The sequence below is a fragment of the Chiloscyllium punctatum genome, chromosome 19 (genome assembly GCF_047496795.1).
Source record: "Chiloscyllium punctatum isolate Juve2018m chromosome 19, sChiPun1.3, whole genome shotgun sequence".
Lineage (NCBI taxonomy): Eukaryota > Metazoa > Chordata > Chondrichthyes > Orectolobiformes > Hemiscylliidae > Chiloscyllium > Chiloscyllium punctatum.
The window spans coordinates 86,606,942-86,624,568 of NC_092757.1; the positions used below are offsets into that span (position 1 = coordinate 86,606,942).

General features: G+C 42.4%; 1 long non-coding RNA gene across 1 annotated transcript; it reads left to right on the forward strand.

The window, feature by feature from the left end:
* Positions 1-5,557: 5,557 nt before the first annotated feature.
* On the forward strand, positions 5,558-15,239 carry LOC140491573 (uncharacterized). The gene is made up of 3 exons (XR_011963339.1): positions 5,558-5,623; positions 10,034-10,176; positions 14,940-15,239. It is a non-coding gene; the product is annotated as an uncharacterized lncRNA (long non-coding RNA).
* The last annotated feature ends 2,388 nt before the right edge of the window (positions 15,240-17,627 follow it).

The window sequence follows — 17,627 nt, forward strand, 5'->3', positions numbered from 1 at the left end:
AGCTCCATATTTCCCTTTATTCAACTGAAATATTGTCACTTCCGATTGTACCCACTCCCTCTCAAATTGCAGATTGAAGCTTATTGTATTATGGTCACTACTTCCCAATGGCTCCTTCACTTCGAGGTCACTGACCAATTCTGGTTCGTTACACAATACCAGATCCGGAATCGCCTTATCCCTGGTCGGCTCCAGCACCAGCTGCTCTAAAAATCTATCTCTGAGGCACTCCACAAAGTCTCTTTCTTGAGGCCCGATACCATCCTGATTCTCCCAGTCTACCTGCATGTTAAAATCCCCCATAACAACTGTAGTAACATCTTTGCGACAAGCCAATTTCAGCTCCTGATTCAACTTACATCCGACATCCAGACTACTGTTTGGGGGCCTGTAGATGACTCCCATGAGGGTCTTTTTACCCTTAGTGTTTCGAAGCTCTATCCACACTGACTCTACATCCCCTGACTCTAGGTCCCCCCGCGCAAGGGACTGAATATCCTCCCTTACCAACAAGGCCACCCCACCCCCTCTGCCCGTCAGTCTGTCCTTATGATAGCACTATATAGTAGTTTCGTTCATTGTCTGAGGTTAGATGATAGTTGATCATCAGCAGATCATTTCCTTGCTTGCTTTTGACCAGAAGCAATAAGGTTCATGGAGTCTGGGTTCAAGGCTGAAGGCATCTATTGCTACCTCTGAAATAATTCCACAGAGGCTGGTTTCCTATCCCAAAGTGGAGGCCCTGTCTGAACGGTAAATATATCAAAGGTTAGTGATGAAGGAGCCCAGAATAAGTGGTGTGTGTAACTGAGACTGCTCCTGTCTAGTCTCAGACATCCACACTGACCAATGGTGGCAGCTATTCTTGACTGGATTGGAAATGCTGTTTTGACCTTAAACCTGAACACTGTCCATCTGAGATTTCAACTGTTGATGAAATACTTGGAAATTGGTACATAGCTGTTTGTTGGTAATAATTCATTTTTATTGTTTATCTAGTAGTTGATTGGAGTTCATCAGTAAGAACACATTTTGAGTGAACTTTGGCCTCACGTTGTCCTCTGGTCACACCTTCACTATTCCTGCTGCAGTGAGTAACCGTGATCTGCCTGGGGTTGTTCCCTGGGGTCTACATCTCCTTTGAGAGAGTGAAGTGTATCACCAGACCAATGGCCAGGATCAGGGGTCCTGAGAGGAAGGCTAGCCCACGGCGAATGATCAGTTGTTTCATGGACAGGATTTCTCCGGCTACAGTGACTCCAGTGTCCACAATGGAATCCTCATCCGTCACTTGGTGCTCCTTTACCTGTGGTTCCAATTGACAAACATCAGGAATCGGATTCACTGCTCTGTATCCTGTGTCCACATCTGTAAAGGAAAGTCACATTGAATCGTTGTGAGTACATGGTGACACCAGTGGATCGGATTGTTTTTAGGTGGGCTGGTGATCAGCCAATGATCTCCTCCATGACTCCCAGTCACCCACTGGGTCTTTGTATAGAAGACCAATTCTGTCAGGAATACAGTGGCCAATGTAACCCTGGACTCAGGTTTGGATTAATTCAACACAGATGCTCTGTATTCATTGTCTATTAAAGGTTTGTTGTACCATCCTCCTGGGCTTAAGGAGTTGTCACAATTCACCACCAAATAGTAGACTAACATGCACTGATGGATTTATGCATTGCCCCATCCCTTTAAAGGATTGTTACATGGGAATTAGGTTCATTTTGTTTCTGAGGAGCAAATATGTTTCCACATCTTTATGATCTGTTTCAATTTCTACTTGCAGTTGATAATGGTCCACAAGAATTCATAGAATCCCAACAGTACAGGGAAAGGCCATTCAGCCCATTGAGTCTGCACCAACCCTCCAAATAGCATTCCATCCTATCCATGCATACTGCAGGGGCAATTTATTATAGTCAGTCCAACTAACCTGCATCATTGGACTGTGGGAGGAAACCCACACACAGAATGTGGGAACTCCACACAGACAGTCACCCAAGGCTGGAATCAAACCCAGGTCTCTGGCGCTGTGCTAACCACTGAGCCACTGTGTCACCATTGAGTTAGACAAGTACTGGGAATTGTCAGAGCTGTTAACATGAAACCATGTGGTCACTCAGTCAGCAAGCTGACCAAAACTGGCAAAAGTTCAGCAACCAAATCATTAACCATCAAACATCACAGGTCAGTTTGAGCAACTAGTTGATCATACATTTGAGCATTGTAATCAATATATTGACTGAATGATTTTTATTCATTCACAGGATACAGACATCACTGGCCAGACCAGTATTTATTGTCTACCCCTAATTCCTTACAGATGTGTGTAAGAGTGAACCACATTGTGGTGGGTCTGGAGTCACATGTCGGCCAGACCAGGTAAGGACTGCAGGCCCCCTCCCTGAAGGACATTTGTAAACCCAATGGGTTTTTCAACAATGGCTTAATGTTTATCATTAGATTCTTAATTCCAGATATTTACTGAATTCAAATTCCACCATCCACCATGGTTGGATTCAAACCCAGGTCCCAGAACATGAGCTGGCTCTTGAGATTAATAGTTGGATGATGCTAGCTTGAGGACATCTCCTCCTGTCAAGAGTAAGAAGGAAATCAAACAGTTTTTAAAAAGGTGGAAATGTATTCGCTCCTTTGAATCAAATGAATCAATTGAATCAAGTTAAAATCTAATTAAATAAATTTGCACACAGCAGTCCCTTCAATAGCCTTTCACTCCCTTGTATACTGCGTCTACTTTCAGCTTCCTGGGGACTATATAACTTTGGTCATGTGGTTTTAAAGTTACTGTCTCCTGGTTGATCTCCATGAGGGCTTCAGGGAGTGAATCAGAATCGGGTGCTGAATTACAGCATCTGTGGCAGTGGGAATTTCGTCAACACCATTCAGTTTGATAGATAGGCTCGAATTGTCCCAGGGATATTCCCCTCCAGTTACAAAGATAGATTAGAGAGTTTGGTCCTATTCTCAGAAAGAAGAACACTGAAAGGAGATCGGAAAGAAGCTTTGGTGAGAAACGAGAGATTTGGATCGAGCAGGTAGGGAGGAATTGTTCCTGCTTGTGAAAGGATTGAGAATGAGAGAGCACCGATTTACAGTGATTTGTAATGCAGTAAATGAACAAAGCTGTTGCAGGTTGTTCACAAGTTGTTCAGGTTTGCAATGCACTACCTGGAAGTGTGATAGCAACAATTTCAAATGGAGCCCCGAAGACAGCATTGGCTGAGTATTTGAATTAAATCAATGCATAAGGGAACAGGGAAAAGGCAGGATAATGGCACTCAGTAATAATGCTGGTTGAAGAGCTAGCATAGACACAATGGGCTGAATGGCTTCCTGCAGGTGAAGTCCTGCAATAAATTGTCACTTTGCATAATTTGATGAACATACACTATGAAAGCTTAGCGTGTAGTCATATTTGCTATTAAGCAGTGATTTAAAGACAGCACAACGTTCCTGTTTACCTGTTGAGATATCCCACATTCGACCACCAGAGGCACTGTTTGAGGCATCCACATCTTGCACCACACCTGCATTAACCAGAGCCTTTCAACAAAGCACACAACAACATGACAACAGATGGATAGGTTGGAAATTAACTGATCACTAATAGTGCACTTAATCCACTCCAGAGACCTGGCATTTCAAGGAGAGGGCCCAGTGACTTGGTGAGCTGGAGGTTCGTGCTCAGCCATAAAGCAAAGGTACTTACCACGAACCTCAAAGAGCTCTGCCTAAGGAGATCTATCAAACTAGGAATCTGGCCATAACTGTGGCAGGAAATTCTATAAGTCAGGACTGGAGTCAAGAAAATGGCTTGGAGTGCAACAGAATTGATGCCATCAAGCCAGTAGAGAACACATTAAACTGATGAATTGACGCTCAGTGAATCGGGAACTGAAAACATATCAAATTGTTCACTGGGAAATACATGTATAAATGTATTATGTTAAACTAAAGATAAACTGACATTTAGAAAAAGAAAACAATTCTATAAATGTATGAGACCTATGACATTCCACGAAGATAAAGTTAGCTTTTCAATAATTTTGATTCTTGTACTTTGTTACAAAATCAGTTACACTTTATTATATTTTTCAGGATTTTAAAACTAGTGACTAATGATGCTTGTAACTTAACTCAAGAAGAGATAATGGCCCAAAGGTAATGTTGTCTGTTCATCCAGGAAACCCTGCTATTATTTTGGGGACCTGGGTTCAAATCCTGTCATAGCAAATGGTGGAGCTTGAACTCAATGTTAAAAAATAAATTAGAATTAAAAATTTGCTGATGACTGTGAGTTATTGACAATTTTGGAAAAAAACTGATGTGGTTTTAGACTCACGTGGCACCCCAGTGGGGGAACATCTACCCAATGTCATTGTCCTTCCAGTGATCCCAAAATGGAATGATATCCTCAGTACTTAACTGAGAGTGGGCAGAATATGATCATTTCTGGCAAAGAACAAAGGGGAAAATCAAATGAAATTTGTACCAAACACACCAAGTTTTCCAGCAAACATCAGAGAGACTCCAATGGGAAACCCAATTAGATAGTAGCCAATCAGATTGCCGATAGCTCCTAGTTTTTGTTTTCCAGCTCCTCTTAACACTCCAGCACATACACCCTGCAAAATAGACACACAGAACATAATCACAGTGGTTATGTCAACTGTGCTGTGGTTTCTATAGGAGGGAAGCATCTGTGTTTCCTTTGTGCTAGGTATGACTCCAGCCAGCGGAGAGTTTTCTCCCTAATTCTCCTTATTTTCCCTCTAAATTAAGGAGAAATTGTTCAACTCAACAGCACCATGTGGTAGTAGGTTCCACATTGTTACCAGCCCTCCAGCTGAAGTGATTTCTCCCGAATCCCCTATTGGAGTTATTGGTGACCATCTTCTATTCATGGCTCGGAGTTTTGGCCCCGCCCAGAGGAAAGTATTCCATAAACATACCTGATTCAATATGTTGGTAATCTGAAAAACCCCAATCAATTCACACCACTCCCCTCTTTGGTTATACCATTGAGACCCTGAAATACTCACCGAGATAGAATCAAACAGATGAAACGTAGCAGATAGTGGAATCACTTCTGCAACCAGCTGAACAATTTCTCTGGAAAATGAAAAGAGGGATGGCAAAGAGCATTCACACGAGTTGGTGAATATGTGTTGATGAATGTTTAGGTTTGAAGGTTTGTTTTTACTGACTTGTCACTGGTGAAGACATGACCCACCACTGTCCTTATTGCTCCAAGTATCATCGAATTTATCAAGGCGATACACGCTGTGGGGAAAAAGAAGTCTCGTTAGTAAAATCTATTCGAAACTCCCGATAATGTTTTAGAAGAAATTTGCCAGTCACCATTTCTGCCTTTTTCTCATTTCGAACCTCTCCATCTCCCCTCTACTTTTCCTGGTGTAACCTCTCTATCTGCATTCGGTTTGGTGGATACCTTACACTGCCCATTCCTCTCCTGAACTTGCTCTAATGGGTTTTTATTTGTTCTAAGGTTTTGCGACCAAGTAAGGCGGACTATTGTACCTCAAGCTTTATGTTCAAACTTCTTCCTTCAACCATTTGACTGCGGTAGGAGGTAATGTCATTTGATTTGCTCTCATTCCCCTTGTCAACCTCACACCCTGGAACAGTAACAGTGACTGATCTCCCCTCCCCAGCCCTCGTTAATCCAGGTTGTTGGGTTTCAACAAAATCTAATCTGAGACCAGCTAACTTGGCAAGGATCAGGCATTGAGCATTCTGTGTACAGGTAATCCTGTCACCAAGTCACCCTTTATTTACACATGCACAGTACACTGGCTGTGGCCAATCAGCTCAGAGACAGTCCCCGAACTGAGGAGATCAGGAATCTCCTGTTTGTACGGGGCTCCCTGATTGGCTCAGGTTAACAACCCCAATCAAGGATCACATAGTCAATGAGTTCCACCTGGCTCCAATCACTGCATAAAATATTATTAAAAACCAAAACGTCAGGAAAGCTAAGCAAACCAGGCAGCAACTGTGGAGGGAGAAAGAAAATCAATGTTTCAGATTGGCGACAATTCATTGGGACTGACAAAGAATAAGGATGGAACAAGTTTGAAAGCTGAAGAAATACAGTCCGGAAAAGGAAACTGTGAGGATGGAAGGAAAGGGAATTTCTGTGTCAGGGTTGGAGACAGGAGTGATTAATTAACAAAGAGGAGAAAATTGAAAGGCAAAGGTAATAGAACATGAAAACATTCAGATTGCTGACTGCAGCTCTAATCAGCAACACCACACCAGTGCTATAAGCAAAATCAGAATTCCAACAAATAAAACATTATGGCAGCTATAGTCTAAAATTATTGTGGACAATGTCAAGTCCAGGTTTCTACGGGTCACAAGATGTTGTGACACAGAGATAGGAGCTGAACCAAATCAGTCTTTCTACATCTGTATTTACAACACAATTAGGTTAAACCATCAATGACCCCGAATAGTTACTTTAATGGTTCCTAACAAGACTTTTTTAGATTACTTACAGTGTGGAAACAGGCCCTTCGGCCCAACAAGTCCACACCGCCCCGCCGAAGCGTAACCCACCCATACCCCTACATCTACATCTACCCCTTACCTAACACTACGGGCAATTTAGCATGGCCAATTCACCTGACCGGCACATCTTTGGACTGTGGGAGGAAACCGGAGCACCCGGAGGAAACCCACGCAGACACGGGGAGAACGTGCAAACTCCACACAGTCACTTCTTAATAGCCAGTCCCAGACTCCATGAATAATTAATTCCAAACACTGGTATTATATCTCAGACAAAAGACTTAGCAACTTATTAAATATGCAACAACTTTAACAGAGAAAAATTAAAACAACAAGGTAATCTGATTAATGTGTAGGCTTTGAACCCAAACATTTGTTTTCAGATTCTAATCATATAAAAGGCAGATAGATAAGCACACACTGCTTAGGGACAAATAAAAGAATACCACAAAACTGATCAGATTGCTTAAATGGCGTTCAAGTTACATTGTTTCACAGTCACAGATGCACACTCCTTGGTTGCCTTCCTTGAACTGTGAATCAGTGTCACCTTCTCAGGTTACTCAGGTAAAGGTAGTAACACTTCTAACTCAGCTTTCAAATCTTCAGGCTTTTAAAGGTTGATGTGGGAGGTTAGGCATGGAGCTCTGAAATCTTCCTGTTGTGCTGTCAGCATCTCCTCCAGAAAACACAACCCATACACAACGCCAACTCTGCTTTCACCCAGATACACTAAACATTGTTTTTATGAGCCCCCAATTACCATTCAATATCTGCTATCTGCTTGAACATAGAATCTCTTCCAGACTTGCCAGAACCAGTTCCCAGGTACTAGCCTCATTAACAGCCAACTTCTCTGTCTGTTTAAACACAATGCTATTTCCAGGTTGCTTCATCTGTAAGAATCCTTTTGATCAACCATCAGTCTGCAATTAACCTCCAGGCCTGGCCTCACAAACAAACAGAAACTTGTTTGGTCTGTCCTTTTCCTTTAACCACAAGTTGTTCACAACGTTCAAAGGTCATCCTTCACTCACAATTCCCAATTGACAGTTCCAAACCAAAATTGATAAAAGAATAAAAATAAATATTTCGAAAATCAGTGAGGGTTCTAACTGATACTGTTCCTCCAACTTGTCTTAAAATTTATAGTTTCTTTGTGAGGTCTATCTTGGCAGCTAAATGGGTTTATGTTTATTTTAGGCTTTAGTGACCCAGTAAGGTGCACAATCATACTCAAGGTTAGTGTTAGAAATTTCTGGAGGTTTATTTTAAGCTTAAGGAATATACCCATAGTTTAGAGAGAATTCTTTTTTTCAATTTGTTTTAGGCAGTTCTGCAATGTCCTTCCATGGACACACACACACAGACGCACATACACACACAGACACACATACATACACAGACACACACACAAAGACACACAGACACACAGACACAGACACACATACAGGCACAGACACACACACACAGACACACACAGAGACACAGACACAGACACACACATACACACAGACACAGATCCACACACACACACAAACAGACACAGACACACATACAGACAAACAGAAAGACACACACGCACACATACACAGACACAGACATAGACACACACAGACACATACATACACACAGACACAGACACACACAGACACATACATACACACAGACACAGACACAGATCCACATACACACAAACAGACACAGACACACACACATACATACAGACACACAGACACAGACACATACAGACAAACATACAGACACACACGCACACATACACAGACACAGACACACACAAACACATACATGCACACAGACACAGACACAGATCCACATACACACAAACAGACACAGACACACATACACATACACACACACAGACACATACAGACAGAGACACACACACTCACACATACACACTCACACAGACACACTCACACAGACACACTCACACAGACACACTCACACAGACACACTCACACAGACACACTCACACAGACACACTCACACAGACACAGACACACAGACACAGACACACAGACACAGACACACAGACACAGACACACAGACACAGACACACAGACACAGACACACAGACACAGACACACACACACACAGAGACACACACACACAGACACATACACACACACACACATACACACACAGAGACACACACACACACAGACACATACACAAACACATACACACACAGACACAGACACACACACAGACACAAACACACACACAGACCCAAACACATACACAGACACAAACACACACACAGACCCAAACACATACACACAGTTAAAGTTATAGCTACCTTAAACTAATTTAGGTGTTAGAGAAAGGGATTTTGACATAGTACTGTACAAGGATTGTTGTCATGTTTACCGGGGTCAGAATCCTACGTTTCCTGTTGAACACCATTGTGGAAGGGTGCCACTGCTGTGGTAGCCCCAACACTTTCCTAGGAGGATGAAATGCAACATCGATTGTGATATTACAATCCTGGAACTAGGAGACTGGTTTAAATCCTTCGTGGAAATGTCTAGTGTGTAGACATGAGGCTAGGACAGAATTGGGCTCAGCTATGATAAATCCTGCAGTCAAATAGCTCACACCAATTACTGTCCTGGCTCATAAACAAAGAAGGACCAATTTGGGAAGGTAATGGAGGATGCTGAGACCCGGAAACCTGTATCTCAGACAGGAGCTCGACCCTCTGGGTGGACGTAAAAGGTGTGAGCATTGAATTGATGCTTTGGCAAGATTTCTGTATATAAATCATCAGCAGTTAATTACTTTGATTCTCAGAACTTCGATCAAAGGTTTTTTGAATGAGTGACTCTTTAATATTGCTGCTGACTGGTGTTCACTTACACTGGACACCGGGTGAAGGATGGACTCAGTGCCCTCTGTAACAAGTGACCTACTGGGCACTTGCACTCCCACAATGCAGTGGTTTGAGGTTCAATCATCTTTTTTTTTGTAAATCTTGACACAGCCGTGTCAAATTGCTGACTCAGCAGTACTGTTATTCCCGGTAGAGAACCCAAAGAATCCAGTTTGGTGAGAATTACTAGGAGGTCCAGGAGCACTAAGCCACAAGGGTGAGGCCTTCCTGATCTGGAAACAGCACCAGATCTAGAGGGAAAGAGAAGAAGTCGACAGGCCGAGGTCTAGTAAAAGAACATATGACCTAAAGAGCAGGTCCTGGGTAGAAAGAGTACAGGAAAACTAAGAACTTGCCAACAATATATGCAAATTCTTTAATACAAGTGTCACCCAATTCCCCAAGGACCTACCTGACTGAGCTAAAAATGAAGGGGCACTCATCAAGGACGGAAAGTCAGTTAGCGCTCAATGGAAAGAGCACTTTAAGGATCTCCTCAACTGTGCCTCAGTCTTCAACAAGAATAGAGAGCAGAAACAATCTCCAGTAATGACATTTTTTGATCTCGTACAGGTCTTCGACTCGATCAACTAGGAGGGACTTAGGACTGTCCTTCTGAAATGTAGCTGCCTGTTCATCACCATCCTCCACTTGGTACATGATGGCGTGCAAGCTGTGATCTTCACCAGCAGATCCACCATAGACCCATTGTGTGGGTGAGTTGGTCTATGCACACACTCAAGAGACTGACATCCAAACTAACATCAATGCATTCACAGAGGCATCTTGTACATTAAGATAACATGGGGTCATTTGAAACAAGAACAGTAGAGCTCTTGAAAATCAGAAACAGAATTAAAACCTTCTTGTTCCAAAAAGACGTGGAAGTTCTGTGTGGAGGAGAGATAATTGTAGCATCCAACCTGCACAGAAAGAGAGAGGACGGGGGATACATAGGTCAAACATTTGAAAGCAAAAGGCTGTCTGCAGACATTTCCCATCACACAACACTGTCCTCCAACTATTAAGATTCACAGAAGCTGCTGGACAATGTCGATCAATTTCCATCGCATTTGGAGCTTTCTCTTGATTAAGGCAGCTATGGACAATGAAATTCACCATTGGCCAATACAGTCTTCAGCTGACTGAGGAACACAGTGTTTAATGACAAAGACCTCAAAACCCATCACCAAACCCATGGTCTACAGGATAGCAGTGCATGTACTGGAGGCAAACACACAGAATGCTGGAGAAACTCAGCAAGTGAGGAATGAGAAATAAAGTTAGCATTTAGAGTCTGGCATGGCTCGTCTTCAAACCTTGCACCAGAGATGTGGACAACAGAGACATGCAGCAGAGAGTTGAGAAATATCACCAGTGAAGCCTCCGCAAACATCCTGCCAACCAACAGCAGGATAGACGCTGCAACGCGTGGCAGTCTCTTGGCAGTCTGGCGTGGCCTCAGCGTGGCCTTCGGTCTTGAGATGATTCCAGAGCAGTCTCCTGGCCTGAAGAGCCTTGAGGTGTCACAGTCTGGAGTCAAGATAAAATCTGAAAGGAAAGAGAAAGCCAATTAAAAATAAAAGCAGGTTGAATCTTAAACAGAGAGTTAATATACACTCATAGAGATGTACACCACAGAAATAGACCCTTTGGTCCAACTTGCCGACCAGACATTCTAACCTAATCTAGTCCCATTTGCCAGCACTTGGCCCATATCCCTCTAAACCCTTCCTATTCATATGCCCATCCAGATGCCTTTTAACTGTTGTAATTGTGCCAGTCTCCATCACTTCCTCAGGCAGCTCGTTCCATATACATACCATCCTCTGTGGGAAAAACATTGTCCCTTAGGTCCCTTTTATTTCTTCCCCCTCTCACACTAAACCTACACCCTCTAGTTCTGGACTCCCCCAACCCAGAGAAAAGATCTGTCCATTCCTGAAGAAGGGCTCATGCCCGAAACGTCGATTCTCCTGCTCCTTGGATGCTGCCTGACCTGCTGCGCTTTTCCAGCAACACATTTTCAGCAAAAGATCTGTCCATGCCCACCATACTTCCAAGGTAAGAGATGATGGTGGTTAAGTTGACCAATTCCATCCCAACAGCTTGTTCACAATTTTTTATTTTCTGTAAAGTTCTATAAAAGACAGAAACTCACCTGTAGCTATGGAAACTGGAAGAGTGGCCTTTGACGCAGATAACCCAATAGATGTGAGTAAGATTTATTGATAATTAATTTTAAATAATAGTGATAGCATTTAAAACTAACAAGTAGTAACAAAGATATCAGATTTAAAATGTCTAAGACCACAGAAATACTTACCACCACAGCATTAAGCAGCTGATGGGCAGCAATTAAGGGAACTACATCTGCAACTAAGTGAACCATTTCTCTGCAAAATGAAAAGAGGGATAACAGAGAGCTTTCACGTGATTCCAAATCTATCTCGCAAAGGAGCATTTATTCATTTTTAACTTGGAAAAGTCACTTTGTTTTACTAACGTGTCATTGATGAAGACATAGCCAATCATATCCTTGGTTGCTGTAAGGATCAGGCCCAGTGCTAAGGTGATGCACCCTGTGACAAGAGCAAAGGTGAGAAATCCTCATCAAGTAGTCTAGTTGAAGCACCTAATTTTTTAAAACATTGGAAATTGCAGTTCACTATTTCCACTTATCTTCATTTTTTTCCAACACGCGACCTCCTATCTCTACTCTGCTTGCTGGATGTAGACTCCCTGACTGGATCCTATCCCTTCCCACATCTTACCTCTAAATTAATACAGGGATTTCTCCCCTGTCCATCTTAGCCAGTGAGCATCAACCTATCTGACTCTCGTGAAGGTCTATTTGTTCTCTCTGGGCTAAAGGATATGGGGAGAAAGAGAGAAATGGGAACTGAGTTGGATGGTCAGCCATGATCATATGGAATGACAGAGCAAGCTTGAAGGGCTGAATGGCCTCCTCCTGCTCCTGGTTTGTATGTTTCTATGTCCTAATTGTCTATTCTGTCCAACTGAGCTGGTCCCTTGACCAATTTTCCCTTCTGTAATTGCAGCTGCTTGAGGTCAACCCTAGAACATTGCTGGGAATCTCAGCTAACTCAGCACAGATCAGGTACCAAATGTGGGATCATCCTACCCGTCGACGATAAAATAAAGACAGGAGGTCAGGCAGCCTCGGTGCAGAGAGGAACAGGGTCTGATCTTGCAGTTGATTCAGAACCCTGGTGATGAGACCTGGAGCCTGTACTGGCCAGCATCAAGACCAGCATTGCACTTTCCCCAGACACTGCTCCACACTGATCACTGCCAAGCTCACTGTCTTATCTGCGGACATGGTCCGAGGGCTGGCAGGGCAGAACCTTCAGCAGCTCCAACATGAGGTCGGCACTTTGGAACAGGTAAGCAACTCTGACGGTGCCTCAAAATGGAGGTAACTCTGGACTTTTCGATGAAGCCTCAATTAGGAGACTGGAACGGTGATCGTATGCCTACCTCTGGACCAAAAGGTCTGGGTTTAAGTCCCAGGACATGGAGATTTGTCATAACATATCTGAACAGGTTGATCAGAACAGAGAAAAGCATCATGATTACTGACTAGCCATTCAGTTCATACATGCTCCTGCTGTGAACAGATATCATCGTTTCATTATTGTCACCGAGTCAGAATCTGGAATTCCTGCCAAACATCACTGGGGATGTGGATTCCACAGGGAACTGCAGAAAGGAAATCAATCACCAACATCTGCTCCGGACAAATAGCAAGAGGAAAGTCAAGGCATGTCTGGGATCAACACACCCCAAGCACTTCGCTTTTGAAAAGCCAAGGGGAAATGTCTTACATTAAATACCAGGTATGGACAGAATCAAAACACGGACAGAATCAAGCTCAGTTGTGATGACTCCTGCAGTCAAACAGCCTGTCAAAAATAATATTTCCTAAATAAAGCATGGTCAAATGGAGAAGGTTGTGAAGGATGCTAATATCCAAGCAGCTGTATGTCAGTGAAGAGCCGAACCCCCCCCCCCCCCCACTCCAAGGAGGAAACATTAATTGTAAGGATTACATTGTTTGAATAACTAACTTTAGTCAATCTGTTTAAACAATTGGACTCACCAATGCAACATATAGCAACTTTAGCAGAGTTGACAGCCTGCTGTGGATTACCAGCACCAAGCGCATTCCCCACAGAAACAGTTGTAACCATACTGTATCCCAGAGGAATCTGTAGGAGGAACAGCATAAACAATTACCTTTATCTTATTAGAATCATGGAGCCATGCAGCACAGAAACGGTCTAACCAGTCCACGCCATCCCTAATCCCAAACTAAACAAGTCCCACCTGCCTATACTTGGCCCATATCCTTTCAAATCTTTCTTATTCATGTACCTGTCCAAATGTCTTTTAAACGTTGAAACGTGCATCCGCCACTTCCTCTGGAAGTTCATTCCACACATGAACCACTCTCTGTTTAAACAAACTGTGGCTCATGTCTTTTTAAAATCTTTCCCCTCTCACGTTATAAATATGCCCTCTCGTCTTGATAACCCCCACCCTGGGGAAAAGACACCTGCCATTCACTGCATCTACACCTCTCATGATCTTATAAACCTCTATAAGGTCACCCCTCAACCTCCTACACTCCAGTGAAAAAAGTCCCAGTCTATCCAGCCTCTCCTTATGACCCAAACCATCCAGTTCCAGCAGCATCCTGGTAAATCTCTTCTGAATCCTCTCCAGCTCAATAATGATATCCTCTAAATTTAACCCTGATTTGTTTTGTAACTTAAAGTAATGGATCCATCAGTGTACCTATGGTGGATATATGTCCAAAATGATCAGGAAGTTGAGAATCCCTCCTTGATCCCAACTAACCCAGTCAAGTGTGCGGTGCTGGAAAAGCACAATGATTCCTGATGAAGGGCTTTTGTCCGAAATGTCAATTCTCCTGCTCTTTGGATGCTGCCTGACCTGCTGCGCTTTTCCAGCACCACACACTCGACTCTGATCTCCAGCGTCTGCAGTCCTCACATTCTCTCAACTAACCCAGCCCCATCCCCAACCTGTTCATCACCCCTTGGGATTCTTGAAGAAATAAAATCAATCAGAGTTTCTGTTCTGAATTATTGTGATTCCCTTCTTTGCCTCTTCCATATGTACCAACAAGCTTCTGATACTGAATACAATCCCTTTGCAACATTGTTCGTCCGCATCTCTGTAGCCTCTTCCATTTCTAACACCCTCTAAGATATCTATCCACCTCCAATTCTGGCTTGTTTCTCTTGCCCAGTTTCCACCACTGGGCAAGAGAAACACTGGTTGTGTAGCTGTTAAACCTGAGAGTTCACTGACCTAAACATCTCCTTTTCTCACCTCCTTTCTCCTTCACCATGCTCCCATACACCTATAATTTTTTGACCAAACATTTTGTCACGTGCTCTTACACCAACTTAGCAAATTTTCATTTCAGAACGGTCTTGGAAGATGAAACAAGAAAAGCAAACACTGGATGGAAAGCAAAATGCAGCAGCCGTGGAAATCAGAAATGAAAACAGAGAATGCTGGAGAAACTTAGCACGTCTGGAAGCATCTGTGAAGAGAGAAACAGAGTTAATGTTTCCACTTCAGAAACTCTTTTTAGAATTCAACTCAAAGTTTTTTTTAAGGTAATAGCTAATGAAATTCCACTCTCTTTCACTGATGAAAACCTTGGAATTATCCTCATTTTTGATTTGATTCAGTCAGTTTAATTGAAATATGGTAACTACATGCAAAAGTATACAAACATTTATAGCATATATGTAGAGACTGATCAAAAGTGGTTAAAGAAGACGGGCCCATGACCTAGTATCACCTGTTGTAACAGGCCTGCTTCTATGATTCCCTTTTTGTAATTCTTCTTTATGTGCACAGTTATCAACTTAACAAATAATATGGTGGTGATTAGAGGTACTATTGAAGGTGCAGTGTGATTATCAGCTTAAGTGTGAGTTTAACTGTAATGGATCAGATTGTACAGAATTCAATATTCCCTTTCTGTGTGTGCAGTGAAAAGAGGAAAAGGTTTCCTTGCAGTGTTAAGTTAGCTATTGTTCAGTCCATAATGCCTTAGGTATATAAATACTGTACATGTGCAGAATTCTAATGCTTACCTTATATATCACCATCATTATCTGTAAAGTAATGGTCTGGGCTATACCTGTGGAAAGCAACAAATATGAGATTAACCTTGACTGAAGCAATTTCGTATGAATAGATGAAAATATAGTTTTTGTATGCTATGGCACTTGATCGTTGCTGAGAACCAGAAATGCTATCAAAGCTTTGCGTCTTAGATTCATCAGGACACTATTGCAAGAATGCCAAATCTCAAGTGTAACAACCATTTATACTGCACGAAAGAGGGTGTTAATTGGTTTTAAGTGGAGTCTGATTGGTAGACGTCTTGTCAGGGAGACTGGTGCATTCTCCATAGCTACACCTCTACAAATCAGAGTCCATATAATGTTTCCACGTGCATTCTCTATTTCCTCTGTAGTGTTTGATCTCCAAATTGTTATTTTTTGTGACAATCCACATTAGATCAACAGCTCAAAGCATAGAATCAATGCTCACTCTTTGCTACTGGCTCTAGAATAAAAACGTAGTTTATTCAGGATTAGCTTCAATTAAAACATGATCATCATCTGGGCTGTGCTACAGAGCAGGACTATTGGCAGGGATCAAGAGAGCAGAGAGTCAGAGAATGTTATTGAGGGAGTGCAGCGTAGGTTCACGAGGTCAATTCCTGGAATGGCAGGACTATCTTTTGTTGAAAGATTGGAGCAACTGAGCTTGTATACCCTTGAGTTTAGAAGACTGAGAGGGGATCTGATTGAGACATATAAGATTATTAAAGGATTGGACACTCTGGAGGAAGGAAACAAGTTTCCGCTGATGGGTGAGTCCCGAACCAGAGGACACAGCTTTAAAATAAGGGGTAGGCCATTTAGGACAGAGATGAGGAGAAACCTCTTCACCCAGAGAGTGGTGGGTGTGTGGAATGCTCTGCCCCAGAAGGCAGTGGAGGCCCAGTCTCTGGATTCGTTTAAGAAAGAGTTGGATAGAGCTCTCAAGAATAGTGGAATCAAGGGTTATGGAGAAAAGGCAGGAACAGGATACTGATTGAGGATGATCAGCCATGATCATAATGAATGGTGGTGCAGGCTCAAAGGGCAGAATGGCCTACTCCTGCACCTATTGTCTATCGTCCATTGTCTAATGTTACACCACAGACTGAAGGCCATTAGTCCCACCTTGCTTGTGATTGCTTTTTCCACTATAATCCAATCATAACCTGCAAAATTGACAATGGGGTGATGAGTTCGCTTAAAATTAAGACAATTAAAAATCTCATACTGGTAGTTCTTCACCCTATTTTCCAAACTTTCCCTGCCAATTCTTTCCATCCCTCAATACAGTAGTGAAGAACCCAGAACTCCAAAGCTCTTCTCTGTTCATGTTTATTCAAATATAACAATTGGCAAAGTGGTGCACAACAAAATAGAATTGAAAATGCCAAACTACACAAACACAACTCTTCACAACATATGCCAAGTCTCAATTCCTTCTTTGTACTGATGGTAATTGGAACTGAACAAGACTCTTAAACGTCCATTCCATCAATATGATGTGTCTTTTTGACTCAAAGGTCGTTGTGCACTCAAATAAAGTTTTGAATAGCAACCAAGTGTGCAAGGAATTGGTTTGATGTTTCCTATCCTACTGTGGCTGCTAAGTTTAAACAAAAATGATGTAAATTTTAAAAGAGCTAATTTTTCATTGTGAATTATCTCAAGATCTTAACAAGATAAATGCCATTAAAATTGATGCTGTGAACAATTTCAGCACAGAAAACTGAAAACATGGGGAAAGAAGACATTCTTAAAGGCAACTTGAAGGGGGAAGAGTGAGGGAGAGGTTTAAAGAGGGAATTACAAATCTTGGTGCAAGTAAACTGAAGGCAATTCATATGTGGAACACAGATCAGATAAGGATGAGTGTAGAGATAACTAAGGCTCATAGGGCTGTAGGAGGTTTAAGTAATAGGAAATGGGGGCGGAGGAGGGAGCAACCTAAAAAGTAAGTTACAATGAGAATTAAGAATTTTGAGACACTC